At 44.0% G+C, this 17,106-nt stretch overlaps 1 protein-coding gene across 2 annotated transcripts in view; it reads left to right on the plus strand.

The window, feature by feature from the left end:
* Window positions 1-17,106, plus strand: part of YWHAE (tyrosine 3-monooxygenase/tryptophan 5-monooxygenase activation protein epsilon) — a 958,490-nt gene that overhangs the window by 117,258 nt on the left and 824,126 nt on the right. The window lies entirely within an intron of this gene.

The following is a 17,106-nucleotide window of genomic DNA, read 5'->3' on the forward strand; positions in this document are numbered from 1 at the left end:
TTTGTTTAGGGTGTGGTTTAATGCGATCTCTAACTATTTTAAAGTGTTTTAAACATGTTAAGTCAAAGTTGTGTAGTCTGCCATCAAAATGCCAGAGTCAAAATTGAGCATCTCAAACTTCAGTCGTTGTGCCATCAAGGTAGCAAAGTCACGAATGTGCTTTTGGCCCAGTCTTCTGAAATCTTGATAGCTTTGTTTTGCTGTAGCAGTGTTTGCTGTAGCAGTAAGTGATGGTGCAAACTGCATGGACATGCCTTTTTTCCCTCTAACTCAAACTGGAAAAATTAGGTTATTTAGATTTTAAGCCAGTTTGTCCAGCCTATTAACTGGCAGCAAGCAGTGCTTTTGAAGTTCCATTTCCACGAGACTTTAATGTCCATATTAGAGACCGTTCCACATACCAAAGTGCTGCAAAAGCCCATGGCCATTAAATCGGATGTAAACTTTCCAGCATTGAAGCTGCAGCGAGTCTTCCACAAAGCGGATGCTGCTGTAAAAGTCCCAAATAAAGGAAGTTACTTAAGACTTTATATATTGTGACATTAACAATTGCTGTGGTAGTACCCTTTTGTAGTGGAACTCATGAGGAGAAGCAGGAGTGGTGGTGACCTATGTGGAGGAACAGCTAAAGGAAATGGCTGAAGTTGGTGCAAGAATCCATATAAAAGGGCAAAGTGAAAACAGTGATCCATTATGTTTGAGGAGAATGGGGAATGGATGTTAGTTTACATTAGAAGATGAGGAACATGAATAATCCTAAAATTTTCTCAAATCAGTATGTAGGTAGCAATGGAGAAGCCTGTATCTCTGCTAGACATAGCTGAGAAATCAGTCCAACCAAAGTCTTGCAGTAGCCTCAATTTGTTTTTGAACTAGTATATATGTGAGGTTAAAGGGCAGTTTTTGGCAATGACCTGGGCCATAGGCAAAAACATGACTCCTAAGAAAGCATGCCTGGTAAATATAGTATCCAAAGTTCAGTTTACAGTCTGGAGTAATGTCGCTGATTTTTTTTGTATGCATGAATATAATATTACCTCAATGAACACACACTTGCTTTTTTTCCCCCAATGGTATCTGTTTTCAGTGTGGTAAATGTGTGTAAAATGCTGAGACTCTGAAGCCTTTTTATCCAAGGTAAGGCTCCAGAGCATATTTAATGCAGTAAATGTAAAAAACTGAAAGTGCCTCATTCCTAAAGAGTAAAACCAAACCAGAATTACTTGGCATCTTCCAGCAATCCACTCCCAAAAGTGTGCATGGACAGAGGATGTCTTAATACAAAAGTTGCTAAATTAGTGAGCAGTTGTGTACCATGGCCAAAGATTGAGCCTCACACTAGTGATCACATTAAGGAACCTAAATTACATTTGTTTTTAAATGTAGCCACACTTTTTTTTTGTTTGTTTGTTTTTTTTATGGTATAGTCAAGACCACATTTGAACTTTATCGGTTTCATTGTGTGATTTTTTCATAATTTAATTTTCTTTAATGCCATGAGTGCCTGTAGGAGCTGGCCAGGAAAGGTTAGAGTGGCTGCTGTGGCAAGCTTGCCCATAGAGGTGGGCACTGTTGGCTTACTGCAAGGGTTATACCTAGCAGGAGCACAAAGTGGTAGCTATTAAAAGTTCCGCTCTAAAGTGTTGGCCTGCTGTAACGTAAAGGTTGATTTGGTGCAGAGGTACACATTTTTGCTTGAAAGAATGGAAGAAATGTGAAACAATTGAGGGGAGGTGGTAAACATCTCATCCATGACTGGCTTGCTGTCCCAACCTAATCCCTATGGAACACAGCTGATTGGGATTTCTGGGCCAGAACTAATGGGCCATAGGCCTCACCTAGCCCAGAAATGCTCAGCTACCGTACCTTTTGGAACTAATAAGGTGCTTGTAGTGGAACCATTGCACAATATTTTGTGGTGGATGCAAAAATGTTTACTGCTGTACTGGTACGCAGCTCATTTAATCAAGGATGTACATTAAGTGGCAAGGTACAAAGTATTAAGAGTTTGGCCTGTCTTGTACATTAAGTACAGCTGGCAGAATTTTGGTGCTATTTGCCAAACTTGACTACAGATTTTCTGACTAGAGGCATTTGGTGCAACTGCTGTTCTGCAGAATGTAAAGGAGCTGATGGCTAATGTCAACCTTGTAGGACAACAGATGCTGTATTCTAACTTCTACACAGGAATGCGACCGTAACAAACTTACTCTTCTATTACTGTTGTCATTTTACTTTGCAGTGTTCAGGGCATTAGAAATGTATGCTAACATAGGACAGCACCTTTCTACAGGCTGTAGCAGCCTTCCCCCATAAACTTGAATATGGTATTGGGGGGATAATCCTTTCCACCCAAATTCTGATAGACTGATTATGGCACCTTCAGTACATGCATATTACAGTTTATGTACCTGTATAGTAGTTGCCTTGCATGAGGTTAAGTTGCTCATGGTTCACTTGCGCCTCTAAATAGTTGACATTGGAGGCTGTGTAGGAGCTGCAGAGGCTTGCCCTTTGCTTGAGGGAAAGTACACTTCAAGAGCTGAAACAAGTGATGATCTTCATCTCACATTGCTGCAGTCCTTACTTATGGGTAGTCCGCTGTCCTCGGTCGGCCCGAATACCAAAGTATTAGGCTGACGTCGGTCATGGGCGCACAGCCCTGACATCAGAGCGTCAGGGTATAAAAGCGCATGACCGACGTCATATCCTCAGTCTTTTTTGCCGCATGGTCCGATGCAGAAGCAGCGTTGCAAGTGCCGTTCGGCTTTCTGAAATTTTTCGTTTTTGGAGTTTCAGACATACCAAGTTGGGCTAAGTACCCCGTTGGGGAGCATTTTTGTTTTTTCTTGCCTCAGTTATTTACCGGATGTCAGAAAGTGAATAATTGTATTTCTTGTGGGAAGCAGATCCCGCATAGGGATTACCACTCGCTTTGTATCCCTTGCTTGGGACTGGAGCACGACGTAGTTGGGTGTCTGTTTTGTGCTAGGTTTAATAAGCGCACTATTAAGAGAAGGCTAGATTGCGCTAGGTTAGTCTTTGGCAAACGGTGTAATTATAATATGCCGTCGGATCCTCCGCCCGCTTCCACGAAGAAGCGTAAAGACAAATCTGTAAAGCCTAGGCAGGATGATTCGTCCATTTCGGACGCCGGTCCTTTAGAGACTGCAGTGGAACAGGTGGATCCGGCTGAAGTTTCTGTTGAGTCAGGGGGAAACCTTGATTTTACAGGATGTGGCCTCACAGGAGTCAGGTCAGGCTGAAGGGGCCTCTCAGGTTTCTATTCTCCCTTCTTTGCCTAAGGGGGTTAGGCCTTCTGCTACTGTTTCTAGGGTAAGAAGGTGTACACCTCTTCTACTTTAGCAATGAGGGCTTTAAATTGCCAGTTTCATATGTTGAAATATCAGAATTTCCTCCTTTCTCAGCTAAAATCTGAAGTGGATGCTTTGGCAGAGGGCATAGAGTGTAAAGAATTGCAAGATTTGGTGCATGTTTCTGAACAGGTGGGGAAACATTCTTTGCAGTGTGGCTTTGATGCTTTGCAGGCTTCTTCTAGAGTGGCTGCCACTGGTTCAGTTCTTCGTAGGCATGCCTGGCTTAAGGATCAGAATTTATCTGAGCATGTTAAGTCTAGAATTCTGGATGCTCATTTACAGTCCGAAGTTTTGTTTGGTCCTCCTGTGGAGTCTGTTTTGAAGAAAATTGAGGACAAGGCTAAGTCTATGCAGACTGTTAAAGATTTTTTGCAGGTTCAACCTCCTAAGTTTAGTAGAAATTGGCCTGCTAAGGGGTGGACGTATCCTTCTGATTCCCAGTCTAGGGGTAGATCTAGGCGTGGTAGGGGCAGAGCTCAGAGTACCTTTAGGCCTAGAACATGGAGTTCGCCTGCTCAATCTGCTGGTGAGGGTAGGGGCCAGTCCTTTCGTAAACAGGCCCAATGACCTGCATTTTCAGCTGCCAGATTCTTCTTGCCTGGCAGCTCCTTTGGGAGGAAAGCTAGCTCTCTTCAAGCAAAATTGGTTTTTAATCACCCAAGACAAATGGGTGTTGGACATTATAAACAAAGGTTACAAGTTTTATTTCCATACATTGCCTCCTTTCAAAGGTATGCCAAACATTCCTCCTCGGCAAAGGATGGAGGCTCACAAACAGATTTCATTACTTCTTCACATGGGAGCTATACAGCCAGTACCTCCTTCAGAAGTGGGTCTAGGGTTTTATTCCCGCCTGTTTCTAGTACCAAAGAAAGGGAACACGTGGAGACCGATTATGGATTTATCTCTCCTCAACACTTATTTGGACATTCCAAAGTTCAAAATGTTGACATTACAACAGCTTTTGCCTCTGCTGGGAAAAGATCACTGGATGGTAACTCTGGATCTAAGAGGCTTATCTTCATGTTCCTATCAGGCCCAGTTGCAGGAAGTACCTGCGTTTTCGAGCTGGAAATTTTCATTATCAGTTCTCTGCTTTGCCCTTTGGCTTGTCTACTGCGCCCAGAGTGTTCACAAAGGTTCTGGCTCCAGTGATGGCCTTTTTCAGGATGGAAGGAATACCAATCTATCCTTATTTGGACGATTGCCTGATTATTGCACAAGACAAGGACGAGCTTCTTCAGCATCTACAGTATGTGATGGTAGTGTTAAGATGCCTAGGGTATTCTGTGAACGAAACAAAGTCCAGTCTAGTACCCTCTCAGGACATGTGCTTTCTGGGTGTGAGACTGAATACAGCTTCCCAGATGGCCTTTTTGACCCCGGACAAACAGAAAAGTCTTTCACTTTATTTCCATCAAATGTTTCTACAGTCCAGGCTGACTGCAAGGACAGTCCTTCAAGCCTTGGGGTTCATGGCATCTTGTATTCTGGTGCTTCCCAATGCCAAATTGCATATGAGGAAGCTTCAATGGTATCTCAAAAATCTATGGACACAACACTGCCAGGATCTAGACATGTCATTCAGATAATACCTTGCATTCAGAAGGAATTTTTGTGGTGGTCTCAGGAATGTCACCTAAACAAGGGACTCTGTGACCCGACCAGAGGCGAGTCAGATTCTAACGACGGATGCCTCGGACAAGGCTTGGGGAGCACACCTCAATGGAAAATGGGTACAAGACACGTGGCCTGCCAGACTTCAACATTTGCATATCAACTTGAAGATGTTAGCAGTACAATTTGCATTGATGGCTTTCAAGGATTTACTTCACCCAGGGCAGGTGTTGATTCTAACAGACAACACAACTGTCATGTGGTACATCAACAAGCAAGGGGGAACTCATTCGTACCCTCTTTGCAGACAAGCGATGATTTTGTGGGAGACAGCTCTCGGTTACAACCTCAATCTTCAGGCAAGACTTCTACCAGGAGCACAGAACTCCTTAGCAGATGTATTGAGCAGACAAATAGTGGATCCTCACGAGTGGAAATTGGATCCTCAGGTATTCCAAAAGTTGACAGTGTCATGGGGAACTCCAGACATAGATCTGTTCGCTTCTCCACTAAATTACCAGTTGCCAAAGTTTTGCACAAAAAGGTTTCATCCCACAGCTTGGAAGGTGGACGCTCTGTCATTCAGTTGGAACAATCTTCATGTATATGCCTTTCCACCTCTACCTCTTCTGCCCAAGGTTCTCTTGAAGGCCAGACAAGACAAGCCATCCATGATCCTGATAGCACCGGATTGGCCGCGACAACACTGGTACCCACTACTGAGGAGTTTGGTCCGAGAACCTCCATGGCCTCTGCCTTTGATTCCACATCTTTTGTCTCAGGAGGGCAATCACTTTCTCAATGTCAGAATTCAGTCTCTGCATCTAACAGCCTGGCATATTCTGTTTTAGATTCTGGAGGTTCTCAGCTTCCACAACAAGTTTTGAATGTTATTTTGGAGGCCAGGAGGCCTAGTACAAGAAAAGTTTATGCTGATAAATGGAGGAGATTTTTTTATTTGGAGCAAAGGGAAGGACTTTGATGTTTCCAAGCCTAATTTGAGTGCTTCCTTACAATATCTTACTGAGTTATTAGACAAAGGTTTGTCCTTCTCCTCCATAAAGGTTCATGCTGCAGCCATTTCGGCTAATTATGACTGACCCTCCTTTATTCTCTCATCCTTTGTTTAAGCAGTTTCTCAGAGGGGCAAAGAACATAAGACCCCCACGTAGAGCTCCTACTCCTGCTTGATCTCAATTTTGTGTTGGAAAAGCTTACTCTACAACCTTTTGAGCCTGCAGCTACTGCAGAGTTAAAGTTTTTGTCATGGAAAACTGCTTTTTTGTTGGCCATTACTTCTGCAAGAAGGGTTTCTGAATTACAGGCCCTTATGGCAGTGGAGCCTTTCTTGATTTTTCATAAGGATAGGGTATCTTTGCGTACTAATCCTTCCTTTATGCCTAAAGTGGTTTCTAGTGTGGCCTTAAACCAAACTATTCATTTGCCTACTTTTTATGCAAATCCTCAAAATAAAGGGGAGAAGATTTTGCATACTTTGGATATTCACAGGCAGTTGCGTTATTATTTGAGCAGAACCAAGGAGATGTAATGGGATCCTATCTCGCCTACATTCATGACAGATGGGTTCGGAGCCGATCCATCGGCTCCGACTCGGCAACATATACACTAGCACGAAGTCTCTCATTGGCTGGGCTACTCCCTATCCCAGGATGCACTACACCTGCTTCCCCAGATCTCGTTTGCCGCTTTATAAGCTGGACGTGGTCTCGACTTGGCTGGAGCCAAGTGGTTCTTTACCTTTATTGGTCCTTGACCTTGGGGTTTTTGTCGTATATTAACCAAACAGCTGTTTTAACAGCTATTCTTTATACTATTTGTGACTTTTAGTGCTTGAGTGTCTTCTGGTACTTTAACTTAAACGGGCCTTGCCCGACTGAAAAAAATAGAGGGCCTTTGCCCTACCCTTGTGTACTATTTAATTTTAATTTCCCTTTGTGGTTAATTGTTTGTCGGGCCAAGCCCGTTTAGAGGGTTTTGGGCCGTTGTGAGGTAAATTTTTAAGTGCTCGCGCCAGTGTGTCTCGCGCTTTTCAGTTGGCGCTTTTTTATTATAGTGCTTACTTTTTGTGGTAAAGTCATACTTGTTGTAGGGCCTGTACTATGTCTAAAGAACAAAAGTCAGGTTTTAAAAAATGCACTCTGTGCAGTTATAAAATGTCCATAACACAGCCATTCAATCTGTGTTTATTGTTTGGGGCCGAAACATCTGCAAGAGACTTGTAGCGTATGTCATGCTTTTTCTGCTAGAGTTCTTCATTCCTTCATTTATTGCTTGACCTTTTTGATAAACAGAGTTTTGAGTTTATGAGATTGTTGATGCAGTATTATGACGAACAAATAAACACTTTGAGAGGAACTAGCAGAGTTGGAACAAAAAATTAAAGAGCACCAAGATTTTCTGAGGTTTAAATACGATTATGCACGTATTTTCACAAGCATAGAGGCCACTACCAACAAGCTATGTGAAAATAAGAAAAGGAAAATCAGGAGAGATGTACAACAGTACACGGCCAAAGTTGCCTACCCAGCACCTCCACAGGTGGGCAAAGCTAAGAACATAAATAATAGGAATAAGGTTAAAGTTAATGGAATTCCTTTTAAAAAAGATCGATATGATTTTCCTAAAGTAGGGCAGGCAGCGCAATGTCTGGATGATTTTTTGAATAATGAAGATATCAATAACCAAGGGGATAACCCCAGGGGGGATGGTTTGGAGGATGACTTGGAGGTTATAGTCACGTCGGACGACGTGGGTATGATATCCCCATTACAGCGAGGAGCCTCTAATCATAAAGGGGGTGAAATAGGTGATGATCATAATCAGGGTTTTTGGGAAGGCCGGAATTTGAATTTGAGGTCTAAGAGGACGGGGATATCGGGTATAAATCCAAAGAACAGGCAGAACCAGGGAAGGTTATGACAAGGCAGAACCAGGGAAGGTTATGACAACTGGGGATGATCACCCTGTGGTAGTATGTAGTTCGGAAGGAGATTTTAAGATTTTCAATTACACCACTTTAAATATTACCAAAGACATAGTGGACTTCTTTTCCAAAGGTCTAGGATTTGTCCCTGATTCCCATATGGACTTAGTTAAAACCATAATAGACCTCAAATTGTTTGTCCGTAAATTGAATTTAAAAACTGTTTTAGGTAAGGACTCTGCTTTAATTAACCCTTTTAGAATAGCTAGCTTATTTAACCCACCCCTAGTTAACCACTTGAAATCATTTGAAAAGGCCTGTGAGCTAGATTTAAGACCTCTAGCAGAGGATAAACGGAGTAAAAAGAAGAACATTCTTAATATTTCCAGTGAACAGCGGGATTTTTTTACTTTAATTCAGGATTGTAACATACGGGTGATGAAACCTGATAAGGGTAATGGGCTTATTTTTATGAACAACAATGATTATGTAAATAAATTATCTGCCCATCTAAACAACGGCCCGTATGAGACAATCCGTTTGAATGAAGTTAATAAAGCATTTAGTTAGATCAGGAATGTAATTGAGGATTTATTCCTGGAGGAATTTATTGACCAGGATATTTATTCCTATCTGCGTATGTTAGCACCAAAAATGCCGAAGTTTTTCGGAGTCCCAAAAATCCACAAATCCATCATTGAACCCCCATTTAGACCAATTGTTGATAGCAGGGGGTCTATCTTAGTGGGGTGTGCTAAATATGTGGACACAATTCTTAAACCACTCATAAAAACTGAGGAACAAATTTGTAGGGACTCGTGGCATTTTTTGGAGAACATTAACAGAATAGCCTTTGATGCCAATTTTGTCTTAACAGTGGACATAAAAGATCTGTACACTGTGATCCCGCAACATTTGGGAATAGAATGGTTAAGGTTATTTATGGAAAGCAAAAATGTACCTCAGAACATAATTTACATTACTGAAACGTTAATGGAATTGATTTTGAAACATAGTTTTTTTAATTTTAATGGGTTCACCTATAAACAAACTACAGGGGTAGCCATGGGCTCCCCGTGTGGTGGAGCATTTGCCAATTGTGTCATAGCACAATGGGAAAACATGTTTTTATTTACTAATGAAGTATATAAAAAACATGTCGCCTGGTACACTAGATACCAGGACGACATGTTTTTTCTGTGGAAGGGTCCTGTGGAAGACATAAAGGGCTTCATTGATATTATGAAGACTTTTACTAGTTTTCTGGACTTCACTTTCCAAGTGAATGTCAATGAAATAAATTTATTTAGACATAATGCTCACTAAGGATTATGAGGAATCTAGATTCACGAGCAATATTTACCGCAAACCAACGTATTCCAACGGGTTTCTACATTTCAGTAGTTGCCACCCTTACCATCAAAAGAAAGCTGCTGTTAAGGGACAGATGGTAAGGGCGGCACGCATGACCACCAGAGATGTAGACTTCGTTAAGGAGTGCGATAAATTAACTAGCATGTTTATCAACACAGGTTATCCCCAGGTCCTTCTTATTGAAATTAAAAAGGAAGTAGAAAGTAAAAGGATGGTGGGTTATTTTCGGCCTATTTTAAATTCAGAGCACTTTGATAGTAACATGAAGCACGACAACAGGGTAATTGAAATGAGGAACAGTGTTAGGAAAGATGTAGGAACAAAGTTTTTATGTACGTTCTCCGTGGACCATTATTATATTAGGGATATTTTACAGAAGAATTGGTCAATAATCAAAGAAGACAAACTGTTAACTGACCTATTAGGTACAGTTCCAGGATTTACCTTTAGAAAAGGGTTTTCGTTAAAATCCCTCTTGGAGAGGAATAATAAAAAAACATTTTCTAACAGGCGTAAGGGGATGACCCGATGTGGGACATGCCATCAGTGCAAATATATCCAAGAGGGGTTCCAATTTAACATCAATAGGAATACATATAAAGTCATGGGTAACTTTAATTGTGGGTCCAAGGCAGTTGTTTATGTTGCCCTATGTAATCTATGTTGGTCTTTCTATATAGGAAAGACCGAAAGGGCACTTAAACGCATATACGAACATATTTATGCAATTTCAAAGGCTGACATAAAGAATGCACTAGCCGGCCATATTGTTGATTACCCGGGTCATGCTTTTAACTTCGTGGTGGTAAAACAAGTAGCCACAGACCCAAATAGTGGCCCCTGGCAGCTTATTTTAGAAAAGGAAGAACTCCTTTGGCAAGTGAACGGCAGCGTATAAATATCCTGGCTTAAATGAAGCTATTGCTTTGTCCTGTATACTTAAAATATTAGCCATGAGGAGATAAAGTAGGTTCGTCTCTAACTCTGGTTGTTTCCCTTGGGGTCAGTTCATCTTGTTTAGGCCTATCCCACATTATCCTTAGATGCTTCACCATTTAGGTTTTTATCTTATTTCCTATAGTTGTGGTCTATGGTTAGGTTTTAGGCAGCCCCTATTAGGTGAATTTCATTTTTGTATTCGTGATTGGGGGGTATTAGGGTTTTGTTTTATGTGCATATAGGGCAATATTATTAGATTTGAAAGAACTGTTTTCTTTCTGCCCCATTTGTTTTAAACATAAGTCATTAGTGTTTATCTAGTAAATAAGATCACTTTTAGTATTTATTTGTATGTATAAAAACTGGAATAACTAGAACTTAGTTTTTAATGGAGGTATTTCTCAAAAGGTTTTTAAAGAATAGCAAGACACTACACATGTGTGTAAATATATAAAAGGCGCCTTTTTGTGTAACCAAGACGAAAAAGCAGAATGTGTTCTTTAAATGAATGTGTATCATCAATTAAAATTTGTTAATTAGGGAGGGATTATAAGTATTTAACCTCTTCTTATTGATTTTAACTGTTTTGTCTGAGGAAGGAGGGTTAGTATACCTTCCGAAAGTTCTTGGTTAATAAAAGTGCTAACATCATCGTTTTTACAGCTACCGCTTGTCCATTGGATTATTTATCACATCTGCAGTTAGCTTCCTTCGTGGTTTTCATTTTCAAGAGTTCTTCAAGAACGTAAGAATAAGCTGATATTGAAAGGGCTTATCAAACCTTCTTTTGAGGAAGCCTTAAATCCTCCTGTTGCTTCCAAAAAGAAAAGATCGTCGGCACCGACAAGTCCGTCGGAGCCGACTTCTACAAAGACAAAATTGACCTCTTCCTCGGCTCCACTGACTTCAGGGCCGAGGGTCGAAGGGTCTGCCTCGATACCTCCTACTTCGGCTCATTGCTTTCGGAGCCGCAAGTTGGAGTATCGAGAGGTGAATCACCTCCATCGGTTCCAATGGCTTCGGAGCCGGTGGAAGTGTGCAGCTCAGACTCTTCCCCCTCTGCTCCGAAGAAGGCTCCTTCGGTGCCGATGGTGGTCCATGATGTGGCGGAGTCGGCGCCGATAGTTTTGGAGCCGGTCCCCTTCTCTCTCTGAGCCGAGAAGAAAATCTTCTCGAGTGTCTACCTCCTCTAAATCCTCGAGACTGTCAGATTCGGACCTGGATAGGGTTTTACAGAGGCTATTCCAGTCTCCAGTGTTTAGTAAAATGGTCTCTGCTCCAGCACAGTTTGCTTCGGAGCCGATCCCCCCTCCCAACACATTTGATTCCTCCTCCAACCTCTTCGGAGCCGTTGGAGCCGGTGGTGGTGGAGCAATGTGGAGCCATACGGTCGGAGCAGAGACCCCTTACAGGCCTTTCGGCTCCGACTATGCTTCCTACCCTGTCCTCCGGTTCAGGGTTTGGTACTGCGACCTCTTCAGCCGGGCCCGAGGGGAATACTTTGGGATTAGGTGCTTCGGTGCCTAGTCTTCCTCTCGGAGCATCGGCTGCTGGAATTCCCAGTGCCATCGTGGCCTCTAGACCAGTGACCTCCTTGGACTCTGGAGGTCCGGCCTTTGAGGCCATGAGGAGCGCGCTGGCCATGCCTTTGCCGGTTCAACAAGATTCTACCTCACCGTCCCTAGATTTGGAGACTGGTGCCTCTGTTGTGTTGCAGCCCCCCGGCAGCGGGGCCCCAGGGCCTGAGGATACCCCCATTGGGGGTTCCCTTCCGGGTGGTCCATCCGAAACTGCTTCGGACGAACCCCCATGGAAGAAATTGTGTAAGAGGAAGCACGTAGACTCCCAAGGTGAGTCTATTACATCGGATACTGACCTCGATGACGCAGAAGGGTCCCCCAAATCATCTTCGGATGATATCTCCTTCTCAGATATCTTGGAGATTCTGAGACAGAGAGGTGACTGGCAAGCCAAAACCCCTTCAGCTGAGGAGTCAGTCTTCCTCAAGGCCTTTGGGGCCCAGCCTTCCGCCTCCTGGGTGTCTCCGCCCTTCGATGAACTCCTTGATTTGGTTTCTCGAAGGGTGTGGGAACACCCTGATTCTGTGGAACCGGTGCCTGCGAGGCCCAATAAATTTTGGTCAGCCCCCCCCAGAAGGAATTTCTCACAAAGGGTGTGCCTGTAGATGCTTTGGTGGTGGCTTCTGCCACACAGCAGGACGTGGCAGAGGCTCCGACGTCTATTCATCCTCCTAATAAGGATTCTAGGAGTATGGATAGGTACGGGAAGCGTACCCTGTCCTCAGCGGCCTTTACCTTACGGTCGCTGAACTATTTGTCATTTTACAAGGCTCCAAAGGGATCTTCTCAAAGAGCTAAATGACTCTATTTTTGGTAATCTACCTGAGGCGCTGGCCCCGACTGTTGACGCACAGATGACTACCCTTTTTTCTATCGTTAACTCGTCCATGAGGCTCATTTCGTATGCGGCCGAAGGGGCAAGTAGAGCAGCGGGAACAGGCGTTGCCCTCAGGAGGCAAGCCTGGTTACGCTTGTGTTCGTTCACGGAGGCCTTCAAGTCTTCCTTCGCCGACGCCCCCTTTGATGGGTCATCTTTGTTTGGACCCAAGGTGAAGGACACTAACTCGGTGCGAGCAGGATGGCAAGACTTTGACTGCCGTTGGGGCCCGTTTTTCCGCTCCTTCCAGGCCTTATCCCAAGGCTGGGAGAGGAGGGAAAATGTGGTTTAAAAAATCCCAAAAGTCTTTCTCTACTCCACCCAGTGATTTCCCCCTCCAGAGGCAGGGGGGGGGGGGGATTTTGGAAGATGCCGCCCCAGAGGTGGCAGAGGCCCCCGTAACTCTGGAGACCGCGATTCCTTTCGTGGTTCTTCATACAACCAGCGTTCCTGAGTTGTTGCCAGACTGCAACTCCGGAGCCAGTCGGGGGTCGCTTTGCGGCGCACCCACAAGCTTGGGAATCCATAACAAGCGATCGGTGGGTGCTTCGCATCATTACCGGAGGATATATCATACACTTCAACAAACCCCCCTTTCTTTAAGGGAAATCCCGGACGTACCACCCAGTCAGCGGGATCAGGCAGCATTAGAGGTTTCAAAGCTGCTAGAAAAGAGCCATCCAGCCTGTCCCCATCGACCAGATCGGATCAGGAACTTACTCAAAGTTATTTTTGGTACCAAAAAAGACAGGGGACTTCAGGCCCATTTTGGACCTCAGTTCATTGAATCGTTTCGTAAAGAAGTCCAAACTCCGAATGGTCACTCTTCAATCTGTTCTTCCTTTGCTGGAAAAAAATGCATGGATGTGCTCCATAGATCTCCAGGACGCTTACTATCATTCCCATAGCTCAAGAGTCCAGGAGACATTTACGCTTCCGCCTTGGAGCCAGTCATTTTCAATTCCGAGCACTGCCCTTTGGTCTCACCACAGCCCCCAGGGTGTTTCTGGCAGTGGTAACTGCTCACCTGAGAAGTCTGGGATTCCAGGTCTTTCCTTATCTGGACGACTGGCTCCTTACTGCCACCTCCGAGCATCTACTACTCTAAGCGCTCAGAGCCACGTTCACCTTGGGCCGTTTCTTGGGGATCACGTTCAGTTTGCAAAAATCTGTACTACAGCCATCTCAGCGTATTACTTTCATAGGTGCAGACTTAGACACAAAAAGAATGCGCGCCTATTTACTGGCAGCAAGAATTCAGGTCTTACAAGATCAAGTCAAATCCTGTCTCCCCCTACAAAGAGCCCCGGCCCATCTGATCCTACAACTGTTGGGCTTGATGGCGTCGACCATACTTTTAGTTCCCTTGGCCAGACTTCACATGCGAATTTTACAATGGCTACTGTCGGTTCAATGGTCCTATCAGGAACTTCCCTTGAACCACTTAATCATAATCACGGAAAGTTGCCGTCGAGATCTTCATTGGTGGCTTCTCCAATCAAATCTCGTCCAGGGGCGACCCTTTATACCTCAACGTCCCATTGCCACTGTGACTACGGACGCCTCCCAGGTAGGGTGGGAGGGTCATTACCTGGACAGGTCGGTCCAAGGCACATGGCAGATCCAGGAAACGCATTTGCATATCAATGTCCTGGAGATGAGAGCGGTACTATTGGTACTCCAAGCTCTCCATCACGCTCTCCCACAGGGCCCGATTACTATCCTATCCGACAACATGTCGGTGGTGTGGTACATAAACAAGCAAGGTGGAACCAGGTCTTACCCACTATGCAGAGAAGCCATGAGACTTTGGCACTGGGCGGTAGCTACCAACCGCTTTCTAATGGCAACGCACAAACCGGGGAAGTCCAATGTGATTGCGGACAGATTAAGCAGGACCATTCTTTTACCCCACGAGTGGTCCCTCAAACAGAGTATAGCTGCGAAAATCTTCGACAGATGGGGTCTTCCTTGCTGCGACCTGTTTGCCAGCCCGCACAATGCGAAATGCAGAGAGTTCTTCACACTGTTTCCTTCTCGGGGACAGATTCCCAGGGACGCTCTGACTCACATTTGGCCCCCCGGTCTTCTACGCCTTCCTCCGTCCCTCCTACCGAGGGTGATACAGAAGGCCATTTACTTGGAGAGCGAGATGATTTTGATTGCCCCGCACTGGCCTCGTCAAGTTTGGTTTCCCTTCCTACAGAGGCATGCGATAGAAGGTCCATGGTTTCTGGATCCAGTGCCAGACCTGTTGACTCACCAGTCAGGACGGCGTCATCAGTCTCCAAGTTGGCAGCATGGTTACTCCACTTCCATCCTTAGTCCGAGACAATGCTCTTTCGCCAGACGTGGTCCATATACTGTCTTCTCATAAACCTTCCACCATCAAACTTTATTCCAGTAAATGGAAAAGGTTTGCTTTCTGGGCTCAAGAACGGGGTATAGATCCTCTCACTGCACCAGTATCGGAGGTTCTGAATTTTCTGGCCTCCCTTTTTCAGTCGGGCTCTTCAGTTTCTACCATTAAGGTTCAATTAGCAGCGATCTCTAATTTTCATGCTGCTTTTGAACCTTCATTGATGTCTCACAGACTTTGTAAGGCTTTCCTTAAAGGGGCTTGGCTCCTTAGGCCTCCTTTATCTCAGCCTGTTCCACCTTGGGATTTGAATATGGTTCTTGCTGCCCTAACTGCCCGTCCTTTCGAACCAGCTGCTACTTGTGATTTAAAATTTCTGTCTTGGAAAACGGCCTTTTAGTAGCCATAACATCTGCTAGGCGAGTTTCAGAACTTCAAGCTCTTTGTTCTGATCCTCCCTATTTGATTTTTCACAAGCATAGAGTTTCATTGAAATTAAACCCTGCATTTATACCAAAGGTGGCCTCCTCTTTCTGTATGCAACAAACTATAGAACTCCCTGTCTTTTTCCCAGAATTCTCCAATAACGCAGAATATACTTTGCATCAATTGGACGCATAGACAACTACGCTTTTATTTGAATAGAACCGCTCAAACGCGAAATCAAATCAGTTGTTTGTTTCTTTGCAGCGAACAAATTGGGTCAACCAGTAACAAAAGCCTCCATATCTAAATGGATTAAAGATTGTATCATTTTTATTTATTCACAGGCTAATAAAGACCTTCCCTTTCCAGTCAAGGCTCATTCTACCAGGGCAATGGCTACTTCCGTAGCTTTTCACTCCAAGTTATCAATAGATGATATTTGTGCTGCGGCAACCTGGACTTCTCCGCACACTTTTATTTCTCATTACAAATTGGATGTGGTTTCTCGAGGCAGAGCTTCCTTTGGTTCCACAGTTCTCAGGAGTGTGTTCCAGTGAGCCACCCGGGATGTAGGTGCTAGGGACGCTGTCCCATCTGTCATGAATGTAGGCGGGATAGGATCCCATTACATCTTTTAGTTATGTACTTACCATAACTTCGGATGTATGGGATCCATCTCGCCTACATTCATAAGTACACACCCTCCTTCCCCCTTCCATTTGGATTTAGAGGAGCTGTAGTCACTTTTTTCTTGGCGTTCTTTCTTGAAGAATTTTAGTTGGTTATAGTGACTAATAGTGTTTTCTGTGTTTACATGGGTGTATGAAAGCGAACAAACAAGATCTGGGGAAGCAGGTGTAGTGCAGCCTGGGATAGGGAGTAGCCCAGCCAATGAGAGACTTCGTGCTAGTGTATAAGTTGCCGAGTCGGGAACCCATCTGTCATGAATGTAGGCGAGATGGATCCCATACATCCGAAGTTATGGTAAGTGCATAACTAAAAGTTCAGACAGTCTCAGCAGTTTGTTTCTTTTGCTTTGGGTTCACAGGGTAGACCTGTTTCAAAACAAACTATTTCTAAATGGATTGGGTTTTGTATTTCTTTTTGTTATTCCCATCATGGTAAGGAGATTCCGACTGGAATCGGACCTCATTCAACTAGAGCTACTGCAACTTCTACTGCCTTTCTAAGGGGGGTAGCTACAAAGGATATTTTGGAAGCAGCCACTTGGAGTTCAGTACATACTTTTTCCAAACATTACCACCTTCCTCTTTATTCTAAGTCTAGGGCTGGATTTGCCACTGCAATATTACAGGGCATTTTAGCAGCCCCTAATGCTTTATGATTTTTCCAACCTCCCTTTCCCGTTGCTTTGGGATTCTACCCATAAGTAAGGACTGCAGCAATATGAGATGAAGAACATAGTACAGTTTTGTACCTACCATAAATGTAGATGTTCGAAGATCCACATTGCTGCAGTCCAATTTTCCCTCCCTCCTTCCCCTCTGTAGCTTAGCATGGTTATATGGTTTGGGTGATGGCTGTAGTTGGGCATATCTTTTGGGAAGGTTCTCTGTTTTTTGGCTGTGGCCTTTCTTTTAGGGCCTTCTGAC

Source organism: Protopterus annectens, chromosome 13.part0, assembly GCF_019279795.1.
Source record: "Protopterus annectens isolate FY-2018-M chromosome 13.part0, PAN1.0, whole genome shotgun sequence".
Lineage (NCBI taxonomy): Eukaryota > Metazoa > Chordata > Ceratodontiformes > Protopteridae > Protopterus > Protopterus annectens.